Source organism: Pomacea canaliculata, linkage group LG2 (genome assembly GCF_003073045.1).
Source record: "Pomacea canaliculata isolate SZHN2017 linkage group LG2, ASM307304v1, whole genome shotgun sequence".
NCBI classification, from domain to species: Eukaryota; Metazoa; Mollusca; class Gastropoda; order Architaenioglossa; family Ampullariidae; genus Pomacea; species Pomacea canaliculata.
The window spans coordinates 7,771,489-7,780,476 of NC_037591.1; the positions used below are offsets into that span (position 1 = coordinate 7,771,489).

The 8,988-nt window shown below is 44.0% G+C and overlaps 1 long non-coding RNA gene across 1 annotated transcript; it reads left to right on the forward strand.

Moving 5' to 3' along the window:
- Positions 1-7,195: 7,195 nt before the first annotated feature.
- Positions 7,196-8,919, forward strand: LOC112556235. Its single transcript, XR_003097663.1, has 3 exons — positions 7,196-7,210; positions 7,525-7,823; positions 8,554-8,919. It is a non-coding gene; the product is annotated as an uncharacterized LOC112556235 (long non-coding RNA).
- Positions 8,920-8,988: the final 69 nt, after the last annotated feature.

The following is an 8,988-nucleotide window of genomic DNA, read 5'->3' on the forward strand; positions in this document are numbered from 1 at the left end:
TGGATTCGATCCGATGGAGGGAGGTGAGGGTAAATTGTTGGGCAGATGGCCCAAAAATAGCAAAAAATGACCTCTAGGGTCACCGGTACTGCGTATGCTTCCTCACCTCTCAGTCTAGGGTGGGAACATTCTTTCCCGCCATAACCTAAAGTTTGGTCTTTACATTATAGCATCTGAAGTTCTGAATCGTTTTCGCTCAGAATCGTATTTAAAGATGCAGCTGAGGGCCGGCTGTTGAAGGTTGCCATGTTTCTGTACTTTTTTGCTCAGAAAAAAACCCAACGCCAATTCGAGACGCATGATGTTCACTAGACAACAAAGACCACACCACTCTTATCCACTCTACCTCCACCCTAGCTACATCCTAAAGGTCCCACTACCTTGTATTTTATCTCTAAAAAGATAAAGGCCAAGGGAGTAAGCCCTTAACAGCAAATCGTCATGCTAACACGGCATCCTAGGTGAAGTCGAATGAATGGACTGGACTCATTGCCCTTTGAATGTGTCGGCTGTAGTCTTGGAGAGGAAGATGGGCCTACAAGTGTACAAGTCCAGAGAAAGGACTAAGAAACTTCATGCGGACCAGTTGAGACTCGGATCAACAACAACCATACACTCCACCGGCAAGCTCTAGAATGGAAGAAACCAAACACGAGCACGTAGTGGGATTCTTCGTACGTAGTGTCTGGAGCCATCATCATCATCCATTTCCAGCAGGTTGATCGCATTTCTCATACCTCAAAATGTCACCAATGTCCGAGTTTAATGCTCCGACTTCCACGAACAAAGACAACAAAGGAGGAATGTTACGATCAGCTGGAAAAGGCCATGAAAACAGTAGCAAAACAAGGACATCCTCTTTATACCCGGTGACTAGAACGCCACGATTGGTCCAGACGTCTACCAGCAATGAGCAGGAAAGGTAGGTAAATTGGGCCTAGCTGAAACCAAAGATAAGAGCTTCAGACAGAGTTTGTATAAGGTCATCAACTTAGTCAACACTTTTTAAGTACTTGCACTCCACCCTCTCCAAAGATGACAGCTCTAAGACAAACATCCGCATCGGGATCGCGACGGCAACAGTAGGTTTGACCAGGATGGATATGACATGGCGCAGCAGCACCATCAGGTTTGCTGCCAAGTCCAGACTGAACAAGACCCTCGTAGTTCCATTCTTGCTGTACGGTTGCGAGACATAAACTCTGCTTGTCGATAAAGAGAATCCAGGTATTCATTACCTGAGGAAGCTGCTCCGGATTCCGTACAGAGGAGGGTGGTGTGGGAGCATAAAACCAATGACATTGTACGGAGCTGCAGGACACCAGGAACTCTATCTCGCAACAGTCAAGAGTGTGTGGCTGGTCAGGTTCAGTCACGTGACACTATGTCTAAAACCGTCCGTCAGTCTACCTCCTTGGAGACGGGTCGATGCCGAGGTGGACAGAGGAAAAACAAATGAAAGATAGTGGACTGGTAGGTTTCCGTGCAGGACCTGCCACCACCCAAGAGAGGCTTCACCCGCGAGTCTCGTCAACCAATCTATTGTCTATCTCTGCTCCCCCAACCCCATCCACCCCGGCGGACCACCTTAACCGTTCGTCAGCTAGTACCAGTCATCTGGCTAATACGCATTGATCCATCCAGGGTGGACTGTATACACGACCCCAGGTTGTTACACCCTGTGGTTACCCACTTTCTGACGAACGAGAATGAGTTTTCAACCTATTTTGATCTCGTTTTTTTTTCTCTTTCTCTCTTTATCCATCTGTATATACCTTTAAGGCGCGTGGCGCTAAGCATCCACACACAAACCTCATCCCTATCAAAACATAAGCAGCAAGTAATGATGCCGGTTCTTCCAGGAAACAACCAAGAGCGGTACCGTTAAAACACCGTTACTCGCTGAAGTTACTGAGCACTGCTTGTTTGTTTGTGTATGTGTGCGCGCGCACGTGGCTCTGTGTGTTTGTCAGCCTAGCTCTGAGCTCTATTATTTCACATTGTGAATGAGGTTTTTCTTTTCTCTCCACCATTAAAAAAAACAAAAAACCAACAACCTCCAAACAACCGGCAGAGGAAATGTTTTACTTCCGATCACTCAGAATGGTGGAATTTTTATCCATATTCCCTCTCTCCCCTTCTCGTGTTCCATAACACGCTTGACTTCGCTTCAAACCCCCAAGATGAAATGATCGTGGTAAATGCTGACCACTTATTCTTGCGAACCTATGGGCGGATCTGATAGGTTATGGTATTGTTTTGTGCTTTTATATCCAACTGCCCCGAAATTGCCCTCTGGAATAAATAAAGTGTTATCTTATCTTATAGAGATTAAATGCTGACCACTTGTTCTCCTGCGAACTCGTGTATACAAGAAGTTTAATGCCGACGAAACGGGGGTGATAGTAGAGGAGGGTAAGGGAGGTCAGAGAGTTGGGGAGGAGGAGAGATTAGTTGAGGAGTATGAATGATGACAGCTGAACACAATTAAAAAAACAAAACAAGGACTGTCTGCACACTTGCAGGGTGTGATAAAAATTACATTTTTAACACTCACGAGTGTCGTGTATGAGAAAATATTGCGTATTGAACCATCGGTGAATAATTTGCTCTAAGAAGTGAACACAAAGCAAATATACTGACTGGTGTGCTCAGAGGTAAACAGAGGGACAGAGGTGATGAAGATGGGTTTAAAAAGAGAAAAAAATAATAATCAGAGGAGAAATTACAACGATCGAGAGATGGGGAACTACAAAGTGGACAGGATGGAAAGGTGAACTCAAAGACGGTTGCAAGGTCGAGTTGGGGAGAGAGTGAGGAGGCAATAGTGTGTAACGGAAGAAGTGCCGTTGGATTAAGGCCTGGATTGGGATGTTGGTGTCGGCGACTAGTGTTAGCCGTTAGTTGCGTGCGAACATCGAATCAATCTGGCCGGTTTTTAGTCCAGCAGCACACCCGGCCCAGTCCTCCTCCACCTCCACCTTTCTCCTGCCACCCGCACTGTAGTCAACGGTGTAGGGCGTCCCGGCACCAGACGTATTGATAAGAAATCAATGCAGTGAACCCTCCTCAGCACGGCGCCCATCCAGCCACCCCGACTGTGAGCTCTCGCCAGATCACCCTTCACCTCCCTTCCCCTCCCCTCTCCTCCCCACACCCGCTACACTCCCCCAATTGGGCGCCTCTTTAAAAACCTCGAGTGAGACCGACACCAACTTCCAGCGCTAACATTCTGGACTTAACACGCGCCATCATGAGTGAAGCACTAACATCCTGAGATTTGAGGTTAGGACAAAATCTCGGAGCTGTTTGTGTGTGTGTGTACGCGCGAGCTCGAGTGTTTACGGTGTTCGTGCATCAGCAAGCTATGCATTATCGCCGATTAACTGCGCCTTACCCCAGGAAAATCGTGTATTTACATAATCGTGAGATCACACCGTTTGTTTTCCCCACAGACAACAGGAATGCAGAAAGACCAACAAGAAGACAGGCTGACAGACAGACCAACAGATACAGTCACAGGAATACATTCTATAGAACAAGCAACCTAAAATGAGGTTGACTCATCTGTATGTCTGCAAATAGACAATAAACAACACTAGGTTTTTCTCGCAGTTACACAATTCTTGTCTATAATTGAGGGCGTAAGTTGGAAAAAAACCTCAAGGTACAAAACTTTACACAACCATTCCGTACACGTGTACGTCCGCGTGCGCTCGAGTCGAAAAGGAACGGGTGCTTGAGCACGGGGCGGATGGGGAAGAAAGAGAGACTGTTAAGATGATAAGTAAACAGTAGGTGCTGTAAAGAAAAACGCAAGAGATAGCTAACAGGTGTCCATTTATTTTTTTAAGCTTAGGTTAACAACTGTTGGGGAAGGCGATAGCCGAGTGGTTAATGGCGTCCGAGGCTGAACTTTCCCCTAGCTGACGTGGCTGCTGATTGGGTACTTGACCCTCAAGAAGCGCTGGAGAAGAAAAGACAGCGAAAGAAGCAAAAATGCAGTCTTCGGCACCTCGTTCCCTAACGACCACAAGGTTTAGGGGGACAAAGTTACCTTCACATCCTGCATCCCCTGCCACAAACGTCGGTCTGGTAAGTATAATTCCTATCGGAAAGTTTTTAAAAAGTCGACATGACTCTAAATTTAGACACGTGCGTGCGAGCGTGTGTGTGTTATCAGACTATCATTCTTGGCTTTTCTCGATGTGTGTGTTCGCGTATGTGTTTCGTTCAAAAGGTGACATAACTGTGGGTGGACGTTGAGGAGGTAGGAGGGTCGGGGAGAGACTGAATTGTACAATACCGATACGTATCATCTTTTAAGATATATCGTTGGACATCTGGCTGCCCACTGCTTGGACGTTCGGCTGAACGAGAGAGAGAGGAAATGAGAAGGGAAGGTAAGTATGTAAGTAGGTAGGGTGAAGCAGTAGGATGGGACGGAGGGGCCCGAACTATTTTTAGGATCAGGCTCGGCCCTTTGCTGGTCTGTTCAGTGGGAGGGAGCACGACGCTCTCATAGCATGGCCGTGTGGGGGTACATCTCGAGGATGGGTGGGGTCAAAAAGAGAAAGGTTTGGGGGTCGGGTCTGAGATCAGGTACAGACCAAACTGTATTTAAAATTACAATAATATGTCATGCGTTGGCAAGAGAGCGACAGAATGACCGAAGCTGTTCTTGGTGTGCACGAATTATTTTCCATTTCTTTCTTGTTGTACTTATTAAAATGTTTGAAAAAAATTTCTGAAAGATTTGATACACTCAGAGAGAGTGAGAAAGTGCTTTGAGTGTCTGTTTGCGAGTGTAGGTAGAATATATGCATGCATCGCTCTGTGTGTGTGTGAGAGAGAGAGAAACGCTGTGGGACCATGACAGGACATACGAAAACGAGATTTTCAGCGCTTATCTCACGCACACCATTACCTGACACCAGTTTAAAGCAGCGTATGAATATTGTACTACCTTTTTCTTGTCCTGCTATTGTGTATGAAGTCTCGATTTCTCATCAGGAATGATATCAGTTGACCATATACATATGCCAGTCAGTAATCTTATACTGAGTCTCCAAAAATGACCTTTTTCGTTAGCTTTCTACTTTGTCCATTGTTTTGAATGGGTCTTTGCCTCCATCGTTTCAGGACAGTGGTCACATCTCTCACCATGAATATGACTAGTTATAATAATGATAACCAAGAACAATAAGCTTAATGAAGAGAAATTTATGACAAGGTACCTAACTTGAAAGTATATTCGACAAATTTGTGTATGTAGATATCATATAACCTGTCATAAACCGACATGGATAAGTTTATTCTGCGCTGACATCATGTGGAGCAGAGCAAAAAACTTTGGCTTCTCAGACATGCATTCCTGCTTCCGTGAAGAAAATTCTGATAATTTTAGTCAAAACGAAAGTATTTGGTATAACAGATCACAAACCGGAATCTTGAAAAACGTTTGCGTATGGAGATTGATTTAACTGATGCGAATTTGGGGGAAATTAAGAGTCTGAAATATTAATCCGACATCGATCAGTAAAACTGTTGAACTAGCGAGACACACTGCTTTTGTCACAAAGTTGTAGTGGGACAACGGTACACACATACACAGAAGTTTTGTCCCAGCTTGTTCAGATAAGGCCGAGAGGTCCGGTTACGTAGTAAATAATTTTTCTCAAAATTTATTTTTAAAAAAAAATCCTGTGCACTAGGACATAAACTTTCCATCGCGTTTTTCTTCTTTCAAAAAAGTCGTCAGCGCCCTCCTCCATCATTGCCTCCCTCGTCACCCCTTTCCCTCGCAGTCGGTCCTGCCTTGACCACAGAGCTGCATCCGCATCCGACCCACGGACGCGACGTGCGCGGCGCGGTTGTTCAGGTGGTTGTGGTGGTCTAGCGCTGTAGCGTCTCTCTCACCCGACGTAAAGCAGGCGACTCGACCGGCCCCACCCCTCAGGCCTGCTTTGCTGGGTCGCCTTCACCCACCCGCTCCGCGCCTCCCCCTCCGCCTCTGCCCCTACCCACCCGTTGTCGCCATGACAACGGTTAAAGAGGGGAGGGCGTTGCCGCCGACACTGCCGCAAGGGCGCGCACTGAAAAAGGGTGAGGCGACAGGAATAGCGCGGTGGACTGGTCAGATCATAGGCAGCTGCGCTATTCTATCCCCATTCTGCGCATGCAGCCTTTAGAGGTGGGCTGCGCGGCTGCTTTTTATTATTTTATTTATTTTTTTGCCTGTGCGTGCGTGCGTTCGTATATGTGTGTTAGAAGGGCATGACTTTCAAAAAAAAAAAAAAAAAAAATCCCATAATCACTTGTTGTGGCAGATATTCGACTTGAAGAGCGAGGTGTGAAACTGGAATTGCGTGGATCGAGATATCAGTGGTTAATCCCCTCGCACTTTACAATGGCTTCGTAATTTGATGGGAATAGGGTCGACTGCTTCTTTACAAGCACAAGTCATGTTTCTCACTTGGTTTCCCATTACCAGGCAATGATGGCATAATAGAAGCCCAGTTTGGAGAAAACAGAACTCGACAAATTTAAGAAAAAAAAACGTAATGTTTTGTGGTTATTATATAAAAACAGCGTTTATGATTCAATACATAAATTTTAGATCGCGGTTATATATATTTAAGGGGTTTTATCAGTTTTCTTTTTATCCCTTGTGTTTGTGGATGATATATTTGTTTATCTCTTCACCCTGCCATAAATGTCTTGCTTACTTGCAAAGATTTAGACATTTTTAAATGACTGCCCACGGGCACTTGCCAACTGAACAAGATGATGCAAAATATGAAGCTAGGAAACAAATAACCTGCATTAAGTACTCAAAACTGAATTTTAAAAAAAAATATTTGTTTCATGCGAGAAGAGTTTACTCACTATTATAAGCACACAGTGGAGATCCCACATAACCCTACAAACACACAAAAAGAAGTTTCTGTGTTGGACAGCATCCTTACTTCTCGTCCCATTGAATGAGCCGGCAGTCGACAGCAGTGGTCAGGAAAAAGAAAGGAATTTTTCCACCAAACGATTTCGAAGAGATGAGCAGGTCCATTTACTGGATAAGTGTCTCTCATTCGTTGCCTCTTTGTCCTATCATAGCAGTCACAAATCGTAACAAACCCTCATGAAGAAGATTTTCAATTTCATTTCCGATTTCAAAATGGCGAATCTTCCTAACGTCGAAGAAATTTTAGAAGTGAGTAATTAAGCTTCTCTTTTATCAGAATCTTTTTAAAGATGATTGATTGCAAAATCAACAGTAGCATTATCTGTAAACTGTATTATTTTTATAGAAAACTCATTAAGGTTTATCGACAATTTTATTTTTAAAACATCGTCAAAACAGATTCTAATGACTTGGTTTACCACTAACAAAAAAAAAAAAAATGGTCAGTGGGTATAGCAGATGGCAGAGCAACTATCACCAATGCAGCGAGAATTCCTTCTCCATATACAGGTATATTTCTTTCTGGGCATGAAACCTGTTTGAAATGTTTTCTCTGGTATTAGGCTTTTCCTCCGATAAGAGAGAAATACCAGCTTAGTGCAAGAAGGGACGAGGAGGAGACTCCATTGTGTTTTGGTGCAAATATTTTTCTAACAACGGATGACGTCAAACATAAGGCGTAACTGATGACGCAAAAGCGAGTGGTGACATCAAACACCAAAAAAGAGCGTCGGCGAGTAGACGGGTAGAAAAATGTTTTTATTGTTGCTCAACCATCACATGCCACCACAGCGGAAAAATCGGTTGCTAGAGAAATATAGGAAGAAACGCCGTGTGAACCATCATGGAAACAGGACTTATGGTAAGTGGTCAGACAATTCAAAACATAATCAGGACTACGAGTCGGAGCTACTCAAAGTAATTAATTTTTTTTTGTGACAGACGCCTACACCCCTTAGCACTATGTAACGATAACTGGTAATATGATAGAAGGGTTGAGTTATATTATGACCTTTATAAAGAAAGTGTATCAGCGATGGATGCATGGAGCGATTTTAATGTTGAAAGTTCAGGATACGTTAAGGCAATTTAATCTCATCAGCTAGTCGGACCACTTTATAAGGTAAAGCAATCCTGTTAGTCAATCGCACCGAATTGTTTTGTTGTATATTCGTAGCTACGCTGGGTAGAGAGGAAATCAGGGCCCGAAGTGAGGAGTGAATGCATTGTCTGATTACCAGTGGACTAGTTGGTTCTAGTAAATGATTCTTAGGTGATGTGAAGTGGGTTTTTTTTTTAAGTCCACGCCCCTAATTCCCCACCACAACACACACTTTTTTTTTTATTCCCCTTGAGCAGTCAGCGTGGATCTAAAGTACGGTTAGAGATGACAGCAGACGCTCGAGAACGCATAATACGGGATAACTCTTTTCTTCTTCAAGGGGCCAGTATCACTTTTATCTCCCCTGTCTGATGGCATTTTAACGCTCTGCGTTAGGAGGCAGAGTTTATATATATATACACAACGAGATGGATGCTACATGAGTGACTGTCTACTGTTTAAGCATTTATGTTTTGTCTGTCTTATTTAGCGCTGCTTGCGTGCCTCCATAAAGTTTGGTCTTCAGCACAGAACCGAGCTACTGATAGTCCCTCAGAAGAATGGTCTGACTTTCACCTTTGCAAGGCCCCTTACAGAAAACAAACTGACAGGTGGTACCGAGATGGGATCCTTTAATTTCGTTCCTCTGCAAGGTCTGGCTTTACACCTAAGGGTTTAGTAGACTCAAGATGACACTGAAAATAAAGGAAAGGTCGGTGGTGGGAAGGGGGTAAGAGGGCAAGAGCAACAGATATTGACATCCAGAAATTCACTGCAATGAGGAACAGAAAAAAAATGTTTTCCTTCAAATCTCCATTTTCATCGGAGACAGCAAATAAAACATTCTTAATTTGGATTAATCTTCTGTTAATTTTGTTGTTTGCTCCACGAAAGAGTGTTAAACTGTCAGATTGTTGCCACTTGG